Genomic DNA, 9,198 nt, shown 5'->3' on the forward strand with positions numbered 1-9,198 from the left:
GAAAATAACTGTTGTGAAAAGTAAGAATAAAATAAATATTACGATTTTTCCACTTATCTGTGTTATAAATGTCATTTCTGTACGATTCCAATATTTTTTTTTACTAAATTTGCGAAGCTCCACTGCACATACAGGAAGAAACGAGAGGTGAGGCAGCGACGAGCTCAGCCTCCCCTCTGATTGTGCAACCCCTCACTCAGTAACTGGATGGAGCGCGGGCAATAAGCGCGTGCCTGTTACTATCTCAGTATGTCACCAATGTAATGTTTGTAGACCATTTCATTTCCTCGCCTTCCATACTTTTTTCACGTACGTGTATACAGATATTCAGGCTCGCTGGTCTCGTCATGAAACTGCAATTAAAAAGCACCAGGGGAGGCAGCTATCACATCTGTTCGCCCTCAGTGAGTCCACGCCCCCCTCAGTGTATTATCTCACCGCGCGTCACTGATTAACCAGAGTCAAGTGTGAGCACCTGCTGGTTTAACACGCAAGTTACACAGTGAAAACAAAATCAGCACAGTTAACCAAACACATAGCGCCAACGTTATCCACCACAAAGCTTTAGTCACAATTATTCTTTCAGCTGCGTTTCATTATTTAAACATAAAAATGAGCATCATAAATATCTTCGCTTAACAAATTGCTTTTTATCATCACATTTCATACGTAAGAAAAAAAATCTTGATTTGAAATCATTATTTTATTGTTTGCACTGAGCCAGGTCTCATGATCGTGGCATTCTCTTTCCTCTATTAGGGAGCCCACCAGCATGTATTTAAAAGGAAGAAAAATCACGCACAACATGCCTTTGTGCTCGGAAGTATATTTTCAAAATAACGTCTTTTGCCTCTTAAGACATATGGATGAGATGAAAATGGAACGATTGCAAATAATCATTGAGAATATGCACAGTCGGCATGACAATGAGACAAAAATATTACCACATGGATTATGTTAAACATATCAAATTGACCGTTCAAGAAGTTAAAGTGGAAGTGGCCCAGGACACGTGGCTTGAAGCGATGATGGCTTTGGTGGTCGAGAATAATGACGTCCACCGTGGTGATGAAATTTAGCTCGTGTGCAGCATCATGGAGGATGGTGGCAACTTGAAAATGCTTTCATTGGGAACAGATTCATCATTGCCGATAACGAATCTTACAAATGCAGCCGGTGTCACGCCAGTGGTGAATCACGCGTATAATTGAAGCTTTCGTGACTGCAAAGATTCATATTCTTTGGTTTTTTCGGTAAAGTCACGTAGGTAAAAAATAAAATACATGAAAACAACTAAATTCAATCACGACGTTTCGGGCGCAACACAAGCGTCCTTTTTCAGGTGGGGACAACGTAACAAAAGCGCAACCACTTAATTGTGGACGCTTGTGTTACGCCCGAAACGTCGTGATTTAATTTAGTTGTTTTATTTTATTTAATTTTTTACCTCCGTGACTTTACCGAAAAAAGCAGAGTATAATTGTGCACACTGCTAGTTGCTACCGTTTCGCCAGATGTGTGTTTTTGTTATTACTTAAGAGAAGGCAATGGTGCTCAGGGATTGGACCCAGAACACCACGTGCACGGTAAAGCACGAGGCACGTCCCCAATTTGGACTGACAAAATGTCGATAACTACTCAGAGTTCGCTTAACGAAATTTTTTGTGAAATTGCGGGGGATTTCTATACTCCTGCGTGGTTCTTTCTGCACACAGTCCAACAATCGCGAGGCACTGCCCTCTGCTGGTCACCCTGCTTGTCTGAAAATAATTACTTCGGAAACCAAATGTAAAACCTCTAAAATGGCAACTTTACTTGCACAAACATTACCCAGAATGCATTCATGTATTTTGTAAACTGCTTTCAGCTAACATAAATGTTACCTTTTCAGACTAGTGTATGTTTGATTAACATATTTGAATAACGTTCTCATTGTAAAATGACGGTGTTTAATAATTGAACATTTTCAATTATAACTACTTAAAAACTTACGAGGGCCCATAGCGTAAATGTAGCGGACTTTGCTTCATATAGGGATAGCGGGAGCATCCCAACTCATACTTACCTGACAGGGGAGGCACCATGATCACTTAGGTGGTCCTCCCAGGGCGAGGCTCATCCATTGCACTGCGGGTGGGTTGACCCCTGCGATTTCCCCAAATGCGGGAAACTCGACTGTATAATTTGTGGTACTGGGGGACTGCGTTCGCGCTATCCCCCGAAAGTTAATCAAAAATAAGATTTTATTCTTTGGGTCTTTAGGCAAAGCCACGTCGATAAAATAATTAAAAACAATATCACGACGTTTCGATTGCAACACAAGCGGGTAAAGCGCTGCGAAGGCAGAAAGTTATAAATGTTTGAGAGGGGGGTGTAGGCTCGAGATTAAATTTGCATGTAGATGTTAAATCAGCTAAATCCTGACAAACGAAGCTGTTGTGGTGGCCATTGTATTGTGAGAGATTATCGTGTCAATGTCAAACATTTGGCTTGAAAATGTAAGCTCGGAGAGAGCTCGGAAAGGGTTTGCGACAGTCACCGAGGGAGGCCTTCGACATGACAGTGCCGGGAAGCACCTGCGGCCAGAACGTCAGAGGCACGCACAGAAGGATGAGAACGGACGTAAATAGGGGACAGCTGGACGCTTATAACTGGGCAGACCAAGTTGAGGGTAAGGAAGCAGAATAATCGAGGGCAAATACATCTGGATCAGAGGGCTCACAACCAATAAAGAGCTGTCACTAAATGACGTCTCAATTGATACATTTCAAGAGGATGTTTCCTCTCAAATAAGACCTTTCAGTATTTTCCTTTGACCTTCATTGCCAATAGGTTTCTAGACCTGATGGAGCGTAAACGCTTACTCATTGTTGGTTAGGGATATGCCAGATGCAAAAAAAACAATAAGCAGGCAAATTAGGTGAGCTGTGGCATCTTTGCATGTGAGAGGGGATCTGGGGCGACAGCAGGCGAGACGTAACGCTTAACACGGAGGAGGCTTTCGCGACCAATATTATTCATAATATAGGTTTTTGGGTCAGATCGCGTTATTTATAAATGTGTCGAAACCCTCCACCACCCGACACGGACAATAACGAATCTTACAAATGCAGCCGGTGTCTCGCCTGTGGTGAATCACGCGTATAATTGAAGCTTTCGTGACTGCAAAGATTCATATTCTTTGGTTTTTTCGGTAAAGTCACGTAGGTAAAAAATAAAATACATGAAAACAACTAAATTCAATCACGACGTTTCGGGCGCAACACAAGCGTCCTTCTTCAGGTGGGGACAACGTAGCAAAAGCGCAACCGCCTAATTGTGGACGCTTGTGTTACGCCCGAAACGTCGTGATTTAATTTAGTTGTTTTATTTTATTTAATTTTTTACCTCCGTGACTTTACCGAAAAAAGCAGAGTATAATTGTGCACACTGCTAGTTGCTACCGTTTCGCCAGATGTGTGTTTTTGTTATTACTTAAGAGAAGGCAATGGTGCTCAGGGATTGGACCCAGAACACCACGTGCACGGTAAAGCACGAGGCACGTCCCCAATTTGGACTGACAAAATGTCGATAACTACTCAGAGTTCGCTTAACGAAATTTTTTGTGAAATTGCGGGGGATTTCTATACTCCTGCGTGGTTCTTTCTGCACACAGTCCAACAATCGCGAGGCACTGCCCTCTGCTGGTCACCCTGCTTGTCTGAAAATAATTACTTCGGTAACCGAATGTAAAACCTCTAAAATGGCAACTTTACTTGCACAAACATTACCCAGAATGCATTCATGTATTTTGTAAACTGCTTTCAGCTAACATAAATGTTACCTTTTCAGACTAGTGTATGTTTGATTAACATATTTGAATAGCATTCTCATTGTAAAATGACGGTGTTTAATAATTGAACATTTTCAATTATAACTACTTAAAAACTTACGAGGGCCCATAGCGTAAATGTAGCGGACTTTGCTTCATATAGGGATAGCGGGAGCATCCCAACTCATACTTACCTGACAGGGGAGGCACCATGATCACTTAGGTGGTCCTCCCAGGGCGAGGCTCATCCATTGCACTGCGGGTGGGTTGACCCCTGCGATTTCCCCAAATGCGGGAAACTCGACTGTATAATTTGTGGTACTGGGGGACTGCGTTCGCGCTATCCCCCGAAAGTTAATCAAAAATAAGATTTTATTCTTTGGGTCTTTAGGCAAAGCCACGTCGATAAAATAATTAAAAACAATATCACGACGTTTCGATTGCAACACAAGCGGGTAAAGCGCTGCGAAGGCAGAAAGTTATAAATGTTTGAGAGGGGGGTGTAGGCTCGAGATTAAATTTGCATGTAGATGTTAAATCAGCTAAATCCTGACAAACGAAGCTGTTGTGGTGGCCATTGTATTGTGAGAGATTATCGTGTCAATGTCAAACATTTGGCTTGGAAATGTAAGCTCGGAGAGAGCTCGGAAAGGGTTTGCGACAGTCACCGAGGGAGGCCTTCGACATGACAGTGCCGGGAAGCACCTGCGGCCAGAACGTCAGAGGCACGCACAGAAGGATGAGAACGGACGTAAATAGGGGACAGCTGGACGCTTATAACTGGGCAGACCAAGTTGAGGGTAAGGAAGCAGAATAATCGAGGGCAAATACATCTGGATCAGAGGGCTCACAACCAATAAAGAGCTGTCACTAAATGACGTCTCAATTGATACATTTCAAGAGGATGTTTCCTCTCAAATAAGACCTTTCAGTATTTTCCTTTGACCTTCATTGCCAATAGGTTTTTAGACCTGATGGAGCGTAAACGCTTACTCATTGTTGGTTAGGGATATGCCAGATGCAAAAAAAACAATAAGCAGGCAAATTAGGTGAGCTGTGGCATCTTTGCATGTGAGAGGGGATCTGGGGCGACAGCAGGCGAGACGTAACGCTTAACACGGAGGAGGCTTTCGCGACCAATATTATTCATAATATAGGTTTTTGGGTCAGATCGCGTTATTTATAAATGTGTCGAAACCCTCCACCACCCGACACGGACAATAACGAATCTTACAAATGCAGCCGGTGTCTCGCCTGTGGTGAATCACGCGTATAATTGAAGCTTTCGTGACTGCAAAGATTCATATTCTTTGGTTTTTTCGGTAAAGTCACGTAGGTAAAAAATAAAATACATGAAAACAACTAAATTCAATCACGACGTTTCGGGCGCAACACAAGCGTCCTTCTTCAGGTGGGGACAACGTAGCAAAAGCGCAACCGCCTAATTGTGGACGCTTGTGTTACGCCCGAAACGTCGTGATTTAATTTAGTTGTTTTATTTTATTTAATTTTTTACCTCCGTGACTTTACCGAAAAAAGCAGAGTATAATTGTGCACACTGCTAGTTGCTACCGGTTCGCCAGATGTGTGTTTTTGTTATTACTTAAGAGAAGGCAATGGTGCTCAGGGATTGGACCCAGAACACCACGTGCACGGTAAAGCACGAGGCACGTCCCCAATTTGGACTGACAAAATGTCGATAACTACTCAGAGTTCGCTTAACGAAATTTTTTGTGAAATTGCGGGGGATTTCTATACTCCTGCGTGGTTCTTTCTGCACACAGTCCAACAATCGCGAGGCACTGCCCTCTGCTGGTCACCCTGCTTGTCTGAAAATAATTACTTCGGTAACCGAATGTAAAACCTCTAAAATGGCAACTTTACTTGCACAAACATTACCCAGAATGCATTCATGTATTTTGTAAACTGCTTTCAGCTAACATAAATGTTACCTTTTCAGACTAGTGTATGTTTGATTAACATATTTGAATAGCATTCTCATTGTAAAATGACGGTGTTTAATAATTGAACATTTTCAATTATAACTACTTAAAAACTTACGAGGGCCCATAGCGTAAATGTAGCGGACTTTGCTTCATATAGGGATAGCGGGAGCATCCCAACTCATACTTACCTGACAGGGGAGGCACCATGATCACTTAGGTGGTCCTCCCAGGGCGAGGCTCATCCATTGCACTGCGGGTGGGTTGACCCCTGCGATTTCCCCAAATGCGGGAAACTCGACTGTATAATTTGTGGTACTGGGGGACTGCGTTCGCGCTATCCCCCGAAAGTTAATCAAAAATAAGATTTTATTCTTTGGGTCTTTAGGCAAAGCCACGTCGATAAAATAATTAAAAACAATATCACGACGTTTCGATTGCAACACAAGCGGGTAAAGCGCTGCGAAGGCAGAAAGTTATAAATGTTTGAGAGGGGGGTGTAGGCTCGAGATTAAATTTGCATGTAGATGTTAAATCAGCTAAATCCTGACAAACGAAGCTGTTGTGGTGGCCCATTGTATTGTGAGAGATTATCGTGTCAATGTCAAACATTTGGCTTGGAAATGTAAGCTCGGAGAGAGCTCGGAAAGGGTTTGCGACAGTCACCGAGGGAGGCCTTCGACATGACAGTGCCGGGAAGCACCTGCGGCCAGAACGTCAGAGGCACGCACAGAAGGATGAGAACGGACGTAAATAGGGGACAGCTGGACGCTTATAACTGGGCAGACCAAGTTGAGGGTAAGGAAGCAGAATAATCGAGGGCAAATACATCTGGATCAGAGGGCTCACAACCAATAAAGAGCTGTCACTAAATGACGTCTCAATTGATACATTTCAAGAGGATGTTTCCTCTCAAATAAGACCTTTCAGTATTTTCCTTTGACCTTCATTGCCAATAGGTTTCTAGACCTGATGGAGCGTAAACGCTTACTCATTGTTGGTTAGGGATATGCCAGATGCAAAAAAAACAATAAGCAGGCAAATTAGGTGAGCTGTGGCATCTTTGCATGTGAGAGGGGATCTGGGGCGACAGCAGGCGAGACGTAACGCTTAACACGGAGGAGGCTTTCGCGACCAATATTATTCATAATATAGGTTTTTGGGTCAGATCGCGTTATTTATAAATGTGTCGAAACCCTCCACCACCCGACACGGACAATAACGAATCTTACAAATGCAGCCGGTGTCTCGCCTGTGGTGAATCACGCGTATAATTGAAGCTTTCGTGACTGCAAAGATTCATATTCTTTGTTTTTTTCGGTAAAGTCACGTAGGTAAAAAATAAAATACATGAAAACAACTAAATTCAATCACGACGTTTCGGGCGCAACACAAGCGTCCTTCTTCAGGTGGGGACAACGTAGCAAAAGCGCAACCGCCTAATTGTGGACGCTTGTGTTACGCCCGAAACGTCGTGATTTAATTTAGTTGTTTTATTTTATTTAATTTTTTACCTCCGTGACTTTACCGAAAAAAGCAGAGTATAATTGTGCACACTGCTAGTTGCTACCGGTTCGCCAGATGTGTGTTTTTGTTATTACTTAAGAGAAGGCAATGGTGCTCAGGGATTGGACCCAGAACACCACGTGCACGGTAAAGCACGAGGCACGTCCCCAATTTGGACTGACAAAATGTCGATAACTACTCAGAGTTCGCTTAACGAAATTTTTTGTGAAATTGCGGGGGATTTCTATACTCCTGCGTGGTTCTTTCTGCACACAGTCCAACAATCGCGAGGCACTGCTGGTCACCCTGCTTGTCTGAAAATAATTACTTCGGTAACCGAATGTAAAACCTCTAAAATGGCAACTTTACTTGCACAAACATTACCCAGAATGCATTCATGTATTTTGTAAACTGCTTTCAGCTAACATAAATGTTACCTTTTCAGACTAGTGTATGTTTGATTAACATATTTGAATAGCATTCTCATTGTAAAATGACGGTGTTTAATAATTGAACATTTTCAATTATAACTACTTAAAAACTTACGAGGGCCCATAGCCTAAATGTAGCAGACTTTGCTTCATATAGGGATAGCGGGAGCATCCCAACTCATACTTACCTGACAGGGGAGGCACCATGATCACTTAGGTGGTCCTCCCAGGGCGAGGCTCATCCATTGCACTGCGGGTGGGTTGACCCCTGCGATTTCCCCAAATGCGGGAAACTCGACTGTATAATTTGTGGTACTGGGGGACTGCGTTCGCGCTATCCCCCGAAAGTTAAACGAAAATTAGATTACTTTGGGTCTTTAGGCAAAATCATGTCGATAGACTAAATAATACAGGTAAGGAACAACAGTTCCCACACTGCGCACCAGGGATTATTTGTCTGTCGTATTTCATAGAGCGCTTCGGGCGGGCTCAGCACCACGTGACGCCGCCGCCCCACGCAGCTTGCACCGCGTGACACGGATCGCACGAATGCGCTTTCCAACCAAGTTCCTACCTGCCCACTCCGAAGGAACGTGTTATCACGACGTTTCGATTGCAACACATCAGGTCAAAAATATAGCGGGGGAGCTGCTAAGGCAAAAGTTTGAGAGGGGTGTAGCCCAAGGGTCAGTGGGCGGGGCTAGAGATGAAATTTGCATGTAGATGTTAAATCAGCCAAATCTTGACAAACGAAGCTGTTGGGGTGGCCAATGTATTGTGAGAGATTATCGTGCCAATGTAAGACATTTGCTTGGAAATGTAAGCTCGGAGAGAGCTCGGAAAGGGGGGGGGGGATTGTGACAGTCACCGACGAGGCCCTTCGACATGACAGTGCCGGGAAGCACCTGCGGCCAGAACGTAAGAGGCACGAACGGAAGGCTGAGGACGGACGTACATAGGGGACAGCTGGACGCGTATAACTGGGCAGAGCAAGTTGAGGGTAAGGAAGCAGAATAATCGAGGGCAAAGAAATCTGGATGAGATGGCTGTTAGGCTGGCTCAGAACCAATAAAGAGTTGTCACTAAATGATGTCTCAATTGACACATTTCAAGAGGATGTTCCCTCTCAAATAAGACCTTTCAGTATTTTACTTTGACCCTCAGTGATGGAGCGTAGACGCTTACTCATTGTTGGTTAGGGATATGCCAGATTAAAAAAAAAAGTAACACATTCCTGCGGAGGGAGCTGGTAGGAACGTTGGGTTGCTCGGTCAATGGCCAGGGTCAACGGCGGCGTGGTGTATTCCGCAAATATGCCCGACTGTGAGGGCGGGCACAAGCCGGCGTGAGTAGGTTAAACGTTGAGTTTTATAAGGGAACCACGGGGTGACCAGCCCCTCTCCGCCCAGCCCCACCCCCCACCAAGCCCCTCCCCACCCTCCCCACCCAGCACCTCCCCACCCAGTCACCTCCCCACCCTCCCCACCCAGTCACCTCCCCACCCTCT

General features: G+C 44.2%; 4 non-coding genes across 4 annotated transcripts; all 4 read left to right on the forward strand.

Annotated features, from left to right (window-relative positions):
• Positions 1-2,057: 2,057 nt before the first annotated feature.
• On the forward strand, positions 2,058-2,221 carry LOC144723546 (U1 spliceosomal RNA). Its single transcript, XR_013586218.1, has one exon. It is a non-coding gene; the product is annotated as a U1 spliceosomal RNA (small nuclear RNA).
• A 1,776-nt stretch (positions 2,222-3,997) lies between these two features.
• On the forward strand, positions 3,998-4,161 carry LOC144723550 (U1 spliceosomal RNA). The gene has a single exon (XR_013586219.1). It is a non-coding gene; the product is annotated as a U1 spliceosomal RNA (small nuclear RNA).
• Positions 4,162-5,937: 1,776 nt separating this feature from the next.
• Positions 5,938-6,101, forward strand: LOC144723555 (U1 spliceosomal RNA). Its single transcript, XR_013586220.1, has one exon. It is a non-coding gene; the product is annotated as a U1 spliceosomal RNA (small nuclear RNA).
• Positions 6,102-7,871: 1,770 nt separating this feature from the next.
• On the forward strand, positions 7,872-8,035 carry LOC144723561 (U1 spliceosomal RNA). Its single transcript, XR_013586221.1, has one exon. It is a non-coding gene; the product is annotated as a U1 spliceosomal RNA (small nuclear RNA).
• Positions 8,036-9,198: the final 1,163 nt, after the last annotated feature.

Source organism: Lampetra planeri, chromosome 1 (assembly GCF_965212315.1).
Source record: "Lampetra planeri chromosome 1, kcLamPlan1.2.h2, whole genome shotgun sequence".
In the NCBI taxonomy this organism is placed as follows: domain Eukaryota; kingdom Metazoa; phylum Chordata; class Hyperoartia; order Petromyzontiformes; family Petromyzontidae; genus Lampetra; species Lampetra planeri.